The sequence below is a fragment of the Equus asinus genome, chromosome 9 (assembly GCF_041296235.1).
Source record: "Equus asinus isolate D_3611 breed Donkey chromosome 9, EquAss-T2T_v2, whole genome shotgun sequence".
NCBI lineage: Eukaryota > Metazoa > Chordata > Mammalia > Perissodactyla > Equidae > Equus > Equus asinus.
In genome coordinates, this window is record NC_091798.1 from 23,686,721 (window position 1) to 23,705,194 (window position 18,474).

At 44.5% G+C, this 18,474-nt stretch overlaps 1 long non-coding RNA gene across 1 annotated transcript in view; it reads right to left on the reverse strand.

Moving 5' to 3' along the window:
- LOC139046144 (uncharacterized) overlaps positions 1 to 18,474 on the reverse strand; it is a 211,528-nt gene that overhangs the window by 9,685 nt on the left and 183,369 nt on the right. The window contains exon 4 of the long non-coding RNA XR_011505744.1: positions 12,213 to 12,395. This is a non-coding gene — a long non-coding RNA (uncharacterized lncRNA). The remainder of the gene's footprint in view (positions 1 to 12,212; positions 12,396 to 18,474) is intronic.

The following is an 18,474-nucleotide window of genomic DNA, read 5'->3' on the forward strand; positions in this document are numbered from 1 at the left end:
GCCCGAACACAGTTATGTGATCTGCTCCAAGGGCTTTCAGCACAGGCCCCTTTTTTGCAACTTCCTGACACAGAAGCTCCAGCTATCCATTACCTATGCATCCATAGGTCCAGTCCCACTGAATTTATCCCTGGTGTTTCTCCATGTAGAATTTTCCCCCTTGGAGTCAGCTGATGACACCTAACTCCAGGTTATGGCTAAACACTGGAAATTTCCATCCACCTGATGCAGCAAGAGGCAAGGAGTGTTTGCTGAAGACTTATCCCTCAGCCATTGCAGGTGAGGGGACATGCAAGGGTCCGCTGGATCATGAGCCCTGGAGAAGGTCAACTACAACAGAATAGATAACTTTTCTCAAAGGCTTTCCAACATGCCACAACCTCATACGTGGCTGACTCATGGGGCTGATCAGGGAGAGACATTTGCCTCTTAACTTCAAACAGAGGCACTGAGCCTCGTTCAGGTTCTTCTGTTCCAACTCAGTTTGCAACTCCCCAGCTCCCTCTTCCTCCTCCCTCTTGGCAGGCAGGCCTGGACCAGCTTCTGGGAAACTTTGGGATAGGTATTTATCACCTGGAGGAAAAAGCTCCATGTGAATCAATATGAGAGAACCTAGAAGTCATTGAGAGCTCAGCTCTGGAGACGATAAGATCTAGACTCAAATTGCAGTCCTACCACTTTCTAGCTGTGTGACCTCAGACAAGTTACTTAACTCATCCAAACCTCAATATTCCCATCAGAAAAATGGGGAGAACAATAATACCTAGCTCACAGGGTTGTTGTAAGGATTAAATGAGATCATAATTACTGGTGCTATTATTAGTATTAGTGATTCAACATATAGGGAACTTGGAGAATGGACTGTGCCTGGAGATGGTAAAATCCTGCAATTTATTCTCTTGGTTCCAGGAGAGGGCACCCCTGGAAATCAGGAGATCTGACTTGACCCTGGCTATCAATGTCAGTCAAGTCACCCTACTTCTCTGTGCCTCCGTTTCTTCAACTGTCAAATGGGATTGATTTCCTGCAAAGAGGTTCCATGAGGCTTGAAATTTTAAGTAAGAGGTGTGTGAAGCTTTGGGAAATTAAAAGAGCTATTCAAGCAAATAATAATCATAGCAACAAATCTTTACTGAGCATATACTACCTGCCAGGCACTGTGTCAAGGGCTTACCAGCATTGTCTTATCACAACCACCATTACTATTGCCACTTTACAGATGGGGAAACCTATTGCGAAGAGAGGTAATTTGCTCAAGTTAACACAACTCCTAGGTGGTAGACCTAATGTCGATGTGAAAGTGAGGGAGAGGGACGGTGCCTCTCCTCCCCACCCTAAACATGCTGGAAATACTTTTTAATTATCGTGGGGTCTGCGTAGACCCCAGGAGAAACAGAGGCCCCAAGCAATGCCATGCCCAGAATTAGATTCAGGGTGCAAGATAGCACCCTGCTTGAGTCCAGCTTGCCAGCCCCTAGAGAGGCGCAGAGCATTCTGGGTCCCTCTGTCCTTTCCTGGGAAGCTCACAGCCACAGCATGTCACTTTTTTGCCCAGTGGGTGCCAAGAAGAGCTCAATACGCAACTACCAAGTTTCAGTGAAGCACAGCCGAGGTCGCTGCTGGGGGCGTGGTCAGGGGAGGCAGCCAGAGCACAGAGCACAAGCCTGACTCTTGTTGCTAAGTTTCTGGGGCCATCCCTTGGCCAAAGGCCCTAGTCCCACAGGACACCTCACTGGAGGGCCCAAGGCTTCTGGGAAGATCTCCCTTTCCCCCTGCAATGAGCCTTGGCAGAACAGGGTTAACGGAAAGTGGGCCCAAGGTCACCAATGCCTCCAAGGCACAAGCAGGAAGGACCAGCTGTGAGAAGCTGAGTGGGTGGCTCCCAGGGCAGGCCTAGCCGGGAGAACACAGGGGATGTGCCTAGGCTGCCTGGAGGCTGGGGCCTCACAGTTAGCTCAGGGTATCAAAGGAATCCCACCCACTGAGAAAGCTGGGAAGTAAAAGCTCCTGGGGAAAAGATGGCACCCATGCTTCCTGGAGTTGGAGGAAAGCCCCGGTTACAATTTTTTCTGCTTTTGAAGAAAAGAAGGAATGGGAGGGGGGAGGCTGCTGATGCATAAAACAGGAGTAGAGTCGGGTGATCTTGGATCTTAGCCGTCTATCTGCCACAGCCCCCTCCATTCTAGCTACCTGCCCAGTTTTCTTTCTTTTTCTTCCTTCTTTTCTTCTTCACCTCTGGTACTACTTCTAGATAAAGTTTTTGAGTACTACTTCTATGCCAGGCACAGTGCTAAGTGCTTTATATGCATCATCTTATTTAACCTGCATAGCAACCCTCTGAGGTGGCAATATATAAAGATTTCAGAGCAGAAGAGACTGAAGCTCAGAGAGAGTTGAATAAACTGCCCGAGGTCACAGATCTGATGCAGCACCCAAATCCAGATTCCCACTCTAAAGCTCACGATCTTCCCATTGCACTACCGTAACCATAAGATCTGTTCGTAGAGAGGGAGCCCATCGGACGACTGCTTACCAGAGACTGAGCTTGGGCTAAGTTTCTTTTTCTTCAGCAAAAGTTCCCAGCTGCATCACAGTATAATCCCCGAAGGGAACTTTCTTCATAAAGGGGATATCGTGAGAGTATGTGACTGTTCTCAGACAAGGATGTAATGAGACATTCTGCCTTTTGAGGGGTTGAGAAGGAAGCAGCCCCACCCCAGGGGAGGGAGCCAGAGGGGAGAAAGCAGGATCAATGTTCTGGGCTGGTGAAGGAGTGGACTTTGAAGTTAGCCCTTAACCAATGACACTGTTGACAGTGATGCTAGAGCAAGTGAAGGTGAGCCGAGTGAGCCTGAGACTCTAGTGCAGTCGTGACCGGACTTGAGCTGAAGCCTTGCCCAAGAATGGGGCAGAACTATGCTTTCTCAGTCACATCACGGGCCAGTGAGAAACCACATCACTAGAAGATTGACCATGCTCCAATTCCCTCCTCAGCGAGTGTCCCATAAAGACAGACCACCCTTTGGGCTAAGTAAGCAAGCCCTGAGGTTTTGGATAATTCAAGGAGAAGCAGGAGACTCTGAGCCTTCTTTAATAAGGCATGTAAGGATTTCAAGTAATTAAATGGAAAAATAAGAAAATTGATCCTATTTGCACACGGAGGTTGCCCCACAAGCAGTGATATTACTGAGTTTCTCTTTGATGTTTCTCCTATTGGTCTTTCTAGTCTATTGGCGTGATAATGACAAAGACGTGGCTGGGATAACTTGATCAAGAGAGCCATAACTCACCAACACAAGGATGATTTCTCTCCCCCAACTAAGTCAGGGTTGCCATATATGGCTGCACAGGCTGTGCACTGCTCAATTCCAACAGGCACTATTCACATACTATGATCTGAATGGTTTCTCCACATGTTATGTAATAAAGAGGAACTAAACTGCGCTCTCCCAGCTTTCAAGGATCAGGTCAAATACATCCTTGCCCACTTAGCCTTCCCCAAACAGCCCAGCTGACAAGAATCACTCCCTCTTTTGTATATCCACAGTGTACTCTCTACAACAAGACACTTCCTGCCTTGTAGTTACTGTTTCATGTGACTAGCTTATCTTTCCCACCAGACTATGGTTCTTAACCTTTCTGGAGGAGTCCTGGGCCCCTTTGAAAATCCTATCAAAGATACAAACACATTCCCCAAGGACAAAAAAAAACTGCACAAACACAAGTAATTTTGTATCTAATTTCAGGAAATTCATCAATGCCCTAAAGCCCATCCAGAGCCATTCAGAGTGTAGCTTCCACAGGAGCAGAGACAATATCTGTCTTGTTTATCACTGTATCCTGGAAATTAGCACAGTGTCTAATACACAGTAGCATAATAAATGTCTGTTGAATGAAGAAATGATTAAACTCTGGAAGGTTCTTGGGTGCAGGGCCAGTGTCAGATCCATTTCTGTAGCCTCAGAGAGTTTCCAAGACAATGAACCCTCAACTAGTTTGGCCTAACACTCAGAACACTAGTGATGAATCATTGCTCCATCTCCTTCTGGCATGGGCACCTCAACCAGCCTGATCCTTCCAGGCCCAGCCAGACAAGGAAACTTCGCCAAGCTCCAGGGTCTCCACATGGAAAGGCAATGGCCCAGCTTGGTGGGGGTTTCGGGTACTGAATCGGAAATCTGACACAATGACTTTTTTTGGCCACTTAGAGTCCTGAAAATTTATGCTTTCCTTTGTTTTTTCCCAAGGAGATAGAGAAGTTTGTTTAGTGAGGTGAAAGATAACGTTAATAAAAGAAAATAATAATCATCTCATATAATTTGCAAATTAAATTGTCCTCCACATTTTCACATACATGAGTTCTGGTCTTCACGTGGCATCCAGTGAAGTAGCTATGATCCTCATTTTACAGATCAGGAAGTTGAGGCTGAGAGAGGCCAAGTCACTTGCCCAAGTCACACTGTTTGTCAAAGGCTAGAACTAGCACCCTGGAATTCCGTTTGTTTCTCCAGCATTGTTTTGCTGACTTCAGGCTGCCATCTGAGCAATTACTGAATCACGCATTAAATGTTGTCCATGTGCAAATGTCAGCATACTCTGAGTTTAGCCTATCTGGGCCATGCCCCAGAGTCTGTCTGCATCAAGCTAGAAAAGTGGATCTTCTCAGCAAGTCTCACCTGCCATAGGCTTCCAGCTGCCAAAGGCAGGGCTAAATCTGGCCAGGGACTGCCACTAGGACTCTCTTAGGTCAACAGTCAGCAACACAGTGGCCCAGAATTCCCCACCCCTCCTCCATCACCAACTGATGCCCACAGGAACCACTCAACTGTACCTCGAAGTGGCCTAGGTGTGTCCTGAGGGCTTGCAACCTCAACTTCCACAAGGAACAGCCCAAATGATGGAAGGGAAGAAAATGAAATTGGGAAGTGAATTAAAAGGACCTCCTAGAGCAGTGGCCCCTGCTCAAAGGAAAAGAATCCCATGGGAGGCACTCTGAGTAGTCTTTAAGCGTGTATAGGGACATGCTACTATGGATGATGTAGACTAGCTTGTGTCCATCTATATTAGAAGTAAAAAGGTAAGAGCTCCTACTGCAACAGGCAAATTTTAGGTTAAGTGTGAATAACTTCCCAATTGCAAGCCTGAATGAGGCTGTGAAGCTCCCTAGGGAGCTTCAGAGGAGGATTTGCAATCCATAGTATCAAATCACTTAAGGGCAAATCACCTGCATTGAGACAAAAGGGTAGACCAGCTTGACCTCTACACAGGCTTCCCTTCCCAATTTGAAATTATGTTGCCTCCTTAAAGCATACTAATGTCTTATGCCTGCATAGACTTTACAGTGTTCAAAGCACTTTTATGGAGATTGGATCATCTTTGTCAATTCTGGAAGGTAGGCTGGGAAGAAATTACCATCGCCAGTTTACAGATGAAGATGATCTTGGGACCCTTATAGAGCAATGCTTTTTCCACCAAGCTATGGCAAGGCACACACCTTACCAGCTGGGCTCTCAACTCTCAGCAGCTCAGTTTCTAAAGTCTGTCTGAATCCTTGCGCCAACCATTTGGATTTCTGAGAAAATCCAGGGAAGCCCGTACACAGACACTCAGGGCTGGGAGTTGGACAACCACACAGCCATAACAGCCAAGGCTGAGAAATCACAGTGACACCCCTTATCTGGCCGGAGCTGCCTGCAGATAAGGTAGAAAAGAGTGCACGTCACAGCAACTTCCTGGGTTTGTTCAGACAACCATTCCCCCTCAGTCCCATTAAAAAAGACTCCAGTCCTGAAACGCTCCTCTCTTCCTGTCTTTTTGTCTTCTCTCTGTTCTTTGCTCTCTCCCCAAGCCTCCTTCCTTATCTTACTCCTCCGTCTCCCTGAGGCATACTAGTCTTCACCTCTCACTCTCACTGCAGGGCAAAGATGCCATTCAGCATGATGGCAGGTGCTGGGAAAAGTCCATTGCCGCAAAAGATCTCCTATTCTCAAGAGCTAATGTTTCCAAAATGTAGGGCAGTCTTACGTGTGTATATTTACTGGGTAAATCTCTAGCAACTTGGCGGGAATTATTTTATCCCAATGTCTACCTTTGCACCAGGAGTGAATCTAGTGATTTATCCAGTCAACAACTGTGCCAGGCACAGAGATACATGGCCCCATGGTCTCACGGTGCTCACGGTCTGGTACAGGGCTTCCGTTATAGGCGTGCATGATCCTGAGCCTCCTCAGCCCCCAGGCAGCTGGGCAGCAGACACAAGGGCAGTCAAACCCCCCATTTGAAATTCTCATTTCTCATTTTCTATGTATGCTGCACCATGAGATGGTGGACATACAGCAGTCAAATCCAAGGCTCCTGGAGAGAGGAAGAGAAGGCACTGAAAGGGAAAGTAAACTGCAGACCAGAGAGTTGGGGGTCCCAAAGACAAATGTGACTTCACAATGCGTCTGGGATTTACCCCACTCCCTGTCACCTCTGACACCCTCAATTCATACACACACACACACCACAGCCCAATCAAAGAATTCCTGTAGAATGCCTTTTAACAGCAACTCTAGTGGGATCCTGAAACTCTCTAAACCACCTATTTGCTTTGATTTCCAAGCCAGCTATTTCACTCTTGGCCTGATCTTCCTGAGATCTGAGAGCTCAGCTGACCCCAGACCATGCAGTACGTGAAAACAGCGTGGATAAGTCAGATCAGGCGCCAGTGTGCCTGGATTTAAATCCTGGCCCATAATCTACTAAACTTGTGATGGCAGGCTCATAGTAAAACTTACTCACCCTTCTCTTATCTGTCCAATTGGTATTTTACTAGTACCCGCATTGTTGTGGTCTACAGAAGATTAAATGAAATAATATAAGGAGATGCTTAACACTAGGCACATAATACGTGCTCAATAGATTTTAACAGTAAAATAGTAGCAAGGTCTGGCTTTTTGATTTGTGATACTGTTGGGTTTTTTTTTTCCCCTGCCAAATTATGATTTGTGTCATAGAGAGGAGGTTGAGATATTTATGACCCAGTTCCTGATTCAGGGAAAAGAATGACCCTTTGAAATGTCACCAAAAGTGCACTCTGTCCTTGTTGCAGATTCAGATCAACCGAGTTTTGATGCCTCCCTACTCTGAGGCTCTGCCCTAGGAAAGCAAAGCAGACCCAAAACCTGAGGACTCCCCACCATCTCTCAAGACTAGCCTCTTGAATCAAGCTACAGAAGGACCCTCTGTGCAAATGCAACTTTGATATCACACTAGCCAAAAAGATACAGTGCGCTGGTCTTAGTGACACAATTCTTATCTCGCTAGTGATTCTTGCAAAGAAAGATATAAAAGTCTCATTCTTCCACAGAAGGGCTTGAGTAGAATTGAAGATTGTGCAGTTCAGGAGAGACCTGCAATATAATATCTGGAATCACTAGACATTTGAAAGCAGAAATCTCTTTCTCCTTTGAGTATTGCATCCTAACTGCCACCCAGAGATGATTTATATGTGCTCATCCTTATTACAGACTACACATAATAAAGGCATGATAGAAATCATATCTGCATAGATTCAGGCAGCTCTGGGAGAGAGGCTGCCAGTTTTGTTTGACAAGACACTCAATCAAGCAAAAAGGTTTAAAATATTCCAGGAGGATCTCACTGTCTGCTCAAGACTGTATATTTTTATCCAGATAACAGAAATCCTAATTGAGCACAACATTAGTACTCGCTTTTCCTAACTCCTTCTTGCAGTAAGAAGCACGAAAGGAAAATTACGGACACACTTTGCTTTTGTGGGCTAGGGTTATGAAGAAGAGTCTGTCATTCGGTTGTTCCCATAGACTCAGGTATTGCCACTGGTTTGGTGCTTCTAAGTAGAAAGTGAGGACTTCCATGCACAGCATACTTAGAAAGAAATATGCTTGGGGCTGAGTTTTTCCCTATATGTTTGAATCACTGGGTGAAAACTTTCCTTTGGGACTTTTTCAGATGTTTACATTCCTTTTAAAGTCTTCCTTGCACTTAGATTTATAGCGGCGTCCAGACAAGGGGGAGGTGAAGGAGACACTCACCCATGTGCAAAATTTAAGGGGGCACCAAAAACTCAGGAATCAAAATATATAATACAGTATTTAATATTTATATTTAATACAGTAATTTTCAAAAATAGAAATGAATGCCAAAAAATCCAAAGTGGAGAAAATATCCGAATTCTAAATAAAAACAGGAACCAAGTCTGCACTTTTACAATGCTGCATCCCTTGCCTCACCCTAACTCAGGCCCCGGCTCCAAAAAGATGGGTTAAAATAACTGGTAGCTGGTCTGTGAGTCATATTTTAATGATTTTATTTTTTTAATGTTGCATTAAAATGTTACTTATCTTGATCCCTGTGTTTTTTGGTGCCCCCTTAAGTTTTGCATAGGAGGAAAATGCCTCACTTGCCTCACCCTAAGTCTCAGCTTCAAAATGTAGACCAAGATGCTTGGAAACCCAAGAGGAAACTTAAAAAATGCAAATTTGCTCATTCAAATACTCCTTCATCACCATGGCATCCAAGGGCATGAAACACCTTTACTCCAGACTAAAGGTGAGCAGAGGAGGGGAGCAGGGGGAAAACCATCATCCCAGCTCCTAAAGAAATCGCTTTGCCAGCCATTACAAGAGCTGACAGGTTGATAAAACGTTTAAAGGCATAATGTTCAAACAGAGAAAAAAACTAAAAATGTAATAATAAAGTTAAATGTAACTGTTTTAAAGCATAATTCTTTTGAGAGACGAGTTTTATGTTGGACCAGCATTTGAAGTAGCAGTCGTCATTATTAACGGGAACCTCCGAGAGAGAAGATTTAAATCACCAAAGTAATAAAAGCTGAACAAGGACTAGCACCTTGAAAGGCACTTGGAGAGAAGATTGCATACAAATGCAATTAAAACGATGCTTATAAAATACTAAGATGTTAATTGGGTTCACTCCCAGAGGCCCCAGCAGTACAGTATGTCAGAAGTTAGCGGGTTTGAAGTTTAAAAAGAGTAGTTTAATTTGTACACCTTGTCCTAATTACAGAGCTTTCTGCAGCCCACGTATCTGTATGGTTTATTGTAGCTTGGAGCTTTGTAAAACAAACACACACACCAGTTAATTGGGTTATTGCGATGGAAAATTGGGCTACAGAACAGCAACCTCTCTTGCTGGCGTGCCTTTACGGCTGGTAATGAACGCTCCAGCCACGTCAGGGCACCCTGATTTGTAAGGTGTGCCGTTTACAGCTTGGTGATTCTGTTGGTCTGAGGAATAGGAGGTGATGCCGTGAAAACAAAGAATCACACCAGATAATGTTCCCTCACGACCACGCTCCCGCCCCAGCTGGCTTGTTTAGAACTTTTAGCACTGCCACCCGCCTGCCTGATCTCTGCCCTTTCAAACATCGCAGCCCGTCTGAAGGCCACCTTCTCACATTAAAGCCCTAACCCCCGGAATGGAGCAAGGAAGAGGGGCTCCCCGGTAGCCCTGTTTTTAGAGCACCTGCAGGGAGACCTTGTGAGGTGGTGGTTTTCCTCCTAACCAGCAAATAAATACGTAATGCTATCAAAATAGGATCATTAAATCGGATTAGGAGTGAGTGTGACTGAATCATTTTCCAGGAGTCCTATTGAAATGTGCTTCCCACGGGTAGGGTTTGGGCCATTTCGTGCCTGGCACTGGCAAACTTCCTTCATGAGGAAGGGCATAAAGCTGTGGCATATCATGGGTTTACCTTCTCTCTCAGTCACTCTTCCTGTCCCCTTCTACCTCGAGCTGCTAAATGTGAATCCCAAATGAAGTGAGATGAGAGTTTAGGACTTTTATTCCTATGCCAGCTAAATTATTCATCTCTGAGAAGTCCAGAAGTGAGCAATGGGGTGGCAGACAGTGTGGAAAACAGCAAATGCAAGATCCCCATGCCAGCTCCCAGCTTGTCAAAAATATAGGAGGGCCCCCTCAGTCTTTGACCATGAGCAAAAAAAGAAATATCATCTCCTGCCACCCCTCAGAGCAGTTTTGCAGATAGAGTCCATAGTCCAGGCCAGCCCAGCGTAGCTGACCCAAAGCAAACTTGGATGGTCAATGTCAAACTCCAACCTCCCCTCCACCTGGGTGCAGAGGGACCCGGCTCCTCACAATTGAGAGGAAAGTAACCTGACAAATGAAGGCACCATAAGGAATTGATGTCTCAAAGTTTTCTCCAACCCAGAGTAATTGCAGTTTAAAAAGAATTGCCATGGGTAGGCCATGCTTTACACAGATCTAGAAGGAAGGACTTAGGAGCCAGGGCCCTCCAGAAGAGGCCATTCATCATGCTGAGGATTTAAAACTCTGGACATTGAGGATAAGCTTTTCAACATGCTGGGTGCTGTAAAGAATCTCGGAACACAGGGTCTCTCTCGTCAATGCACTGACATTTGGGAGAGGCAAAGCCCACGCCTGGCTCTCAGGTACAGGGCTGAGATGAGCAGGGACCAGTTGCCATGGCAGCTTTGCATGGTGTTAGGGTAATTATCTACACCAACAATCTCCCTGGACCTGAAAATTTGGAATTAAAAATGTTTACTTTGGGCTAATCAAAATCCTAAAGGGAAATTTCCACTGTCCCAGAGCCTGGATGTTAAGGAAGCCTGGCCATGCTTACTGCCACTTAGCATCTGGCAGATGTGGAGCAGAGGCTCCGTGGTGTGAGTAAACCTGGTCCCCAACTCAGCAGCTGTGTGGCCTGGGGCGCCCTCCTTAACCGCTCTCTGCCTCAGTGTCCTCATCTGTAAGCCAAAGACAATTACATTACCTCCCTCCTAGGGTTCTTATGAGGATTCCAGGGGATAAGGCAGGTAAATCACTAAGAGGACTGCCTGGCACATAAGCACCACTAAATAAATATTACCTATTATAGTTACTACTACTAATATTATCCTTGCTCTGTGGATGAGGGATTGAGGCTCAGAGAAGTTGAGTAATATGCTCAAGGTCACACACACATGTAGAAGAGCAGAAATTCACATTCAAACCAAGGAATTCTGACCCCGAAGCCCAAGATCTTAATCATTCTCGAGGGCAAGTCTTTCTGAAAGGACACCCCCTCACATCTCAGGACTCCTTTACTCAATCTAGGTCTTTTCCAGCCCATCACCTGGAAGAAAAGAGGAGAGTGGGGACGTTTAAAAAACAGTGTGGAATCTGAAACAGGGCACATCGGAGGGGAGAGAAAAACTGTAAATCTGAGAATTCCAGGTCACCATGGACACACCACCCATTTCATAATTTCACCCAGATGGGTTCTGACCCTGGGAATCCGACTCAAGGACAGCGGCAGGGAGAAATTCCTGCACTGCAAAGCTGCTATGTTTTCTGCTTAAAATTGACTTTGAGGTTGTGTTAAGAAGCAAAAAAGCGTCAGCAAACCCAGCCTCCCTGGCTCCAACAAGCCCGCAGCAGGCAGGTTATTATTATTATTTATTATTTGTTGATGGATATTCAAAGCCACCAGTCGGGTCTTCCCTCAGGCTGGGAAGCCGGGGAGCAACAGGAGCTGGAAATCTGGCGCTTGGTTCCCAGAGCTGCTTGGGAACTGGGAGTTATTAAAGCACATTTTGCTATTGCCATCTGCTCTGCGGGGCGCTTGACCCTACATCTGACTTCAGGCTTCTGCTGTCCCTGCAGAACAAGCAACAGAAAGTTGTACAAATTGCAAAGAGGGAGTCCAGGGAAAGGGGAGGAGGAACTGGTGGGTAGGAAGAGGATGCTGGGGCTTGTTGAAATGGGGATTTCGTACCCTCATTTTGTACCCTCTCTGCCTTAACCTTTCATTACTCCATAACCACGGGACTCGCCGAGACCAGAAGATGAAAAAGTTGCCCAAGGAAGGATGGATGGAGCTGTCAATAGCAATAAAAGTCCGTGTAGCTAAAGAAGAAAGAGTCACTTGCCATATCATGTCACAAGGGTGAATACTGACAATATCCCTCACTGGAAGTTTTCAAACTTTTTTTGACCTTGACTCTGCCCCACAGTTAGAAACACATTTTACAACATGCCCCAGTCCCCTCATGCACACACTCATGAGGGAAACAAAGTTTTCACTGAAACAATACTCACTTTTACCACATGAGATGCCCTCTGATACATTCTATAGTCTTTTAATTCTTTTGTTTTTTTTAAATCTTGGTGAAGACCCACAAAATTAACTTAATACTCACCTTAAGCCTTGGAGATAAGAATCCTCTGAGAGGGGACAGCCCCGTGGCCGAGCGATTAAGTTGGCACACTCTGCTTTGGCGGCCCAGGGTTTCACTGGTTCGGATCCCGGGCGCAGACATGGCTCTGCTCATCAAGCCACGTTGAGGCAGCATTCCATATAGCACAACCAGAAGAACCTACAACTGGAATATACAACAACATGTAAGCTAGGGTTGACAAAACAACTGCACACCACAGCCTAGCCAAGGTGACACATAAAATTAACCATCACAGACCAAGACGAGGCATTACAGAACTGGCTACCTCCAGACCTTGAGAATTCCTGGATGATTTCAGTAGTTCCTTGAGAAGGCAAGTTGAGGCAGCTGAGGGTCCAATGCATAGTTTCATGTGTAAGAGAATTATCAGGATGCCTGTTGTCAAAAATGTTGGTTCCCTGACTTCATTCTCAGAGGATTCTTTTGTTGTTTTTTTGATTGGCACCTGAGCTAACATCTGTTGCCAATCTTCTTTTTTCTTCTTCTTCTCTTCCTCCTCCTCAAAGTAAAGAAGACGTACAAATGGCCAATAGGTATATGAAAAGATGTGCAACATCACTAATCATCAGGAAAATGGAATCAAAACCACAATGAGATATCATCTCACACCTGTTAAATGGCTATTATCAAAAAGACAAGAGGGGCCAGCCCGGTGGCGCAGCAGTTAAGTACACACATTCCACTTCTCAGCAGCCAGGGTTCACCAGTTCAGATCCCGGGTGTGGACATGGCACCGCTCGGCAAAAGCATGCTGTGGTAGGCGTCCCACATATAACGTACAGGAAGATGGGCATGGATGTTAGCTCAGGGCCAGTCTTCCTCAGCAAAAAGAGGAGGATTGGCAGTAGTTAGCTCAGGGCTAATCTTCCTCAAAAAAAACCACAACATTTCTACTAAAATAAATCTCTTATTGTATATTGTATATATATGCATGTATATGTACACACACAAATATATGCACATAGATATATGTAAATAGACTCCTACTCGTTCCTCCTAGTGGTTCTGTTTCTTTGGAGAATCCTAACTAGATACAAGGTTTAAAGTCATTTACCATTAACATTTACTATTAAATAAACTTCCTAATGTAAAAAAGAGAATGTCTACTCTGGCCGCACAGTGGAAACTAAAACTAAAGGGTGAGAAGAACGGATTCAGAGAGACACAGAAAAAGACTTGTAATCTAGGTGAGAAAAAAGCACCTTAGCTTGGGGAGTGGGAATAAAGAGAAGAGAGTTTTCTAAGACATTTATAAGCCTTATTCCATGGGAATTAATGGTTAATTTGTTAAGGAGTTTGCACAAGAGGAAGGAGTACAGAATGAGAGAGAAATAGAAAGTGGAATGAGCAGTTTGGGGAGGAATGGTGATGAATTGAAATTTATACATATTACATTTGTGCTGTGTGCAAAAACCTGCAGGTGAAGATACCTAGTAGGTAGCTGCATACATGTGTCTTAAGTTTGGAATCAGATCCAACCTACAGAGAGAGATTTTTGAATCATTTACATATAAGTAGCATTTGAAGACATAGAGGTAGATATGCCTATTAGTTAAGACATTAATTAAGACACAAACTGTCTGGGCCAGAAAAAGAGGAGGTGGTATTTATTGGCTCACATATCTAAAAAGTGCAAGGATACGCTGGCATTGGATGCAGCTGAGTAAAAATGTCCAAATGTCCACATGTCCAAATGTCCACGTGTCACTACCAGGAGTCACCAGGAATCAGTCTCTCTCTCTTATCTCAATGTTTCTCTCCCTTTAAGATGGGAAAATGGACCCAGCACCTCCTGGCTGACATCCCACAAGGTTAGTAACTCCATGAGAAGAGACCAAACAGATCCACTGAAAGTTCCAGGGCTGCAAGTTGGGGCCGTTCCCACAGCTCTTACGTGGTTCGCTTCTCCTCGTTCAGGTCTCAGCTCAAATGTCAGTTTCTAAAGACCTCCCTGGCCACATTGTCTAAGACAGCTCCCTACCTCAATCGCTAGTTTCACCTTTGCTCTACTTTATTTTATAGCACTTATCACTACCTGATATTATCATGTTACTTAATTTATGCATTTAATTATTAATTTATTGTCTATCTTCCAACAGAAGATAAAAGCCAAGAGCAGAGAGGCTATTTTGGTTCTATTCACCTTATGGATCCCCAGCCTCCAAAACAGTACCTCCTCAAACATTTTAGGTACTTAGTAAATATGTGTTGAATTAATAGGTTGTGACCATGGTGGGAGTATTTACACCAATGAAATGCTACCAATCATGACTTTTCCCCTGGATATTGATTGTTAAACATTTACCAGCACACCAGAATCAAGTATACTGAGAGTGGTAGAGGTTTTGTTGGTTCAACCAAAATAAATCCATTTGATTTTACAAAAGGAAGAGTGACATGGACACTGGGAGGCCAAAACAGCAGGTGGCCACCATAATAAAGTTGACCAGGAAGAGTCCATAAACCAAGAAGAGAGATATATCAAAGATAAAACCTTAGGGGCCGGCCCCGTGGCTAAGTGGTTAAGTTCGCGTGCTCTACTTCAGCGGCCCAGGGTTTCACCGGTGTGGATCCTGGGCGCAGACATGGCACCGCTCATCAGGCCGTGCTGAGGCAGCGTCCCACATAGCACAACCAGAAGGACCTACAACTAGAATATACAACTATGTACTGGGAGGCTTTGGGGAGAAGAAGAAGGGGAAAAAAAAAAGGAGATTGACAACAGATGTTAGCTCAGGTGCCGATCTTAAAAAGAAAAAAAGGATAAAACCTTGTAAGACACCAACATTTAAAGTGAAAGTGGACGAAAAAGAACCCACAGAGCATATATTAAGAGGGAGTAACCAGAAATAGGAAAATCAAGTCATTTTCATGTCAGAGAAGTCAAGGAAAAATTGAATTTCAGGGATGAAGAAATAGTCCATTCTATCTTATGCTGCAGAGATCAAAGTAGCCTAAGGTAGTAATTAAAAGCTAGGGTCTTTATTTGATTGATGAGATGACAAGATTTTTACCTACTTTGGTCCACATTTCTCTATTAGGTAGAATTAATGTACAAAAGCCACAGAATACGTGGCACCTATCTCTTTTTCTCAACTATTGGGGTTCCCTGTGCCTACAGTAAAAGCAAGGAGCTGTACTTTATGCTGTTTATTGGGGTACCATTAGCACAACAGATCCTACTCTCTCCTTGGGTGATGCCTTCAAAACCCCAATTTGGCAATGAAAGAGGGAGGTAACCAGTGATGCTATGGAACGACTTCCATACTGCGTTTCCAAACTAAATTTCCAGTTTAGGCTGAAAACCACTGTTAATTTTGTGTTTTGGGTTATTTGGTTTCTGCAGACCTACTCAGTTGAGAAAGAGGAGGGTTATTTGACACAGGGCCGAGTTTGCCAACTGCTTTCTGTTTGCATGCCCCATCTCCCCATCTACATTGTAAGAGTCTGATCAGGAACCATAAATATCACTGACCTAGGAGACAAGTCCTAGGTCACAGGTCCCAAAATACAGACTTACCACCATGCTCTGTGGCCCTGCTTAAGTCACTGAACTGTTCTGAGCCTCTGTTTTCTATAAGAATAGGAATGATTGAATTACACCACTTTCAATGTATCTTTCAGCTCTAAATTTCTGTTTCTGCACTTTGAATTACTTCTGTATCCCAGGTGTCTACCATTACGTGGAGTGCTCCAGTAAATACCTGCTGAAGGACTGAAGCATGAAGAAGCAATATATTACCTAGCCATCATATTAGTACCAGAAAGGAAGGGGTGGGGGAAAACATAAGGCAAGCTACAACCAAGAAAATTAACATCAGACCACAGCTTTGTGATTCATGGATTCAGAATAAGGGCACTCTGTCTTGGCCCCCATCTGTAAATGGTTTATTACTGTAAATTCTAGAAGGCCCTCATATATCAGCCTCATTTACATCATGACCCTACCCCTTGGACAGTTTTGTAACAAAATGTTCCTTCCTTGCCTTCAGCATTTCACTGGCGACAATTCTCACTGAAATGGACCCCATCGCTGGTATTGGCTAAATTAAAGAGATGATTTATATCAATTAGGGCTCTTTGGTAGCAAGCAACACAAATTGACTTACGAGGATAAAAAAGCAATTATTGTAAGTCTACTGTGCAGCTTGCGGAATAAAAGGAAGAGCTGGTTAACCAACTACAAGAAGGACAAGAACCAGACAGCTCAGGAATATTGGTCACTCATGATGTTTTCTCAAGAGCACTGCTTTCAGATGACTCCACTTCCTTCTGAATCTAAGAATCTCTGCTCAAGGTTCTAATGCTGGGAGGAAAACCAGATTGGCTTGTTCTGCATCATATACTTACCCCTGGGATCAATGAGTAGTGACTCTTCTCAGAAGAATGGTGTGTATACCGTGTCTGCATATGTGTGTATATGCATGTACATGGTATAAGTGTGCGTGTATATATACGTGTGTGTGGCATGTGCATGTATGTGCATATATGTGTGTGTGTAGCTAAATCTGTACATGGTACATGTGTATGAGTCTATATATGTGAGATTGTATGTGAGTGTGTATTGTGTGTTTATATGTACATGTGTCTGTGCACATGTGCAGGGGAAGATAAAGTCCACGCTATCAGTTATGTTTGGGTCAAGTCTCTAAGATGTTTTTGAATTCCAGTAACATTCCCTACCAGCTATGTAAATAGCTGTATAACCTAGCATCTCTAAGTTTTACTTACTCTCCTCTATAAAATGGGAACATCAATACTTACCTTTCAGGGTTGCTCTAAGGATAAAAAAAGACAATGCATGTATGCCGTAGCAGTAAGACTGACACAATAACCTCAATAAATAGGAGTTAATATTCTTACTATCTTATTATCTCTGAGATAGGCTATGATGTTCATAAATAGGTCAAAATCAAGTCAAAAAAAGTCCTATTCAATCTCTTTTTTCTGTCCCAAGAGTATCCACATCGGGAAAGTCACTCTTGTGCCCATCCCCAGGAGGCTACTCCCTCACTTTCAACTCAGGGGCTTTGCTAATGTGCTTCTTTCCACCTGGAATAGCCTCCTTTCTTGCAATCCCACTCCTAAATTCTCCCACTCCCTGAGAGCTGGGCTTCAACCCACCACTGCCATTAAGCCCTCGCCGACCCCTCCAGTCGTCCCCAATCTCCTGCACCTCTGAGTGACAACAAAAGAGGTTGTAATAGGAGAGATGGTGACTAGATCCAATGGTTGTACCTAGGATGTTGTGCTGAGAGGGATTCTGAGACTGAGATCACATCCAGAATCAGAATCAGGAAAGAGTGCCCTAAAGAATCAGTGTCTGAAATGGCGTGCAGGAAGTAGGTGCTGTGAGGTACCTGGCACATGGCTGTGATGCTGGCCATGTTAGTCTTTGATTGTACAATATGTTGTGCTATTCTGTAAAGGTTTCCCATGTGCTCTTCCCTTGAAACCAGGGACTCCGTCTCATACTTTTTATTTATGCCCCACTCTAACTAGTGTGGTGCTGAGCACAAGGCAGGGGATCAATCAAGGCCGGTCGGAGGATTAATTCATTCTTTGACGGGTAGCCAAAAAGTATGAGGTCATGTACTACAAACTCAGAGCATCTGGGGACAATGAGCAAATGCAATCTCACAAACTTCCCAGCAGGGAATATGGGGACAGCAGCGAGGTCTCGGTTTTTTGAGTCAGACAAAACCGGGTTAGACTCCAGTCCACCCATTAACTGGGTGGCCTAATAGCCGGGTCATGTAACTACACCAAATCTGGGTCCCTATCCAGAACGAACGGGGCCAATAATATCCACATTGCAGGGTCATTGGGAGGATTAGAAAAGATCCCATATAAAAGGCTCAGTTCTGAGCAGAGATGAAGCGTTCAGTATATCTGAGTTTCATTTTAAGATATGAATAATGAATTTGAAAAGAATTCAGAAAGTACTAATAACATCATCGTCATTGTCATCATCGTATGGGAATCTGGTTTCCCAGGAAGACAGTCCACACCAACTTCTCCTTGGATCCTGCCTTTGGGCGACATTTGTAAGGAATCCCCTCTTCTCCTCCCACTGGCCTCCTGCATGCTCCCACCCCCACCCCGCCCCCAGGAAGTGCCTGGTGCTCTTGCTGCACTCTTCCCAGGTAATTTGGAGCTCTTCCCACTAGCACAACAGGCTTTCTTCATGAAGGAGTGGGGGCTGGAGAGTTCAAACACACTT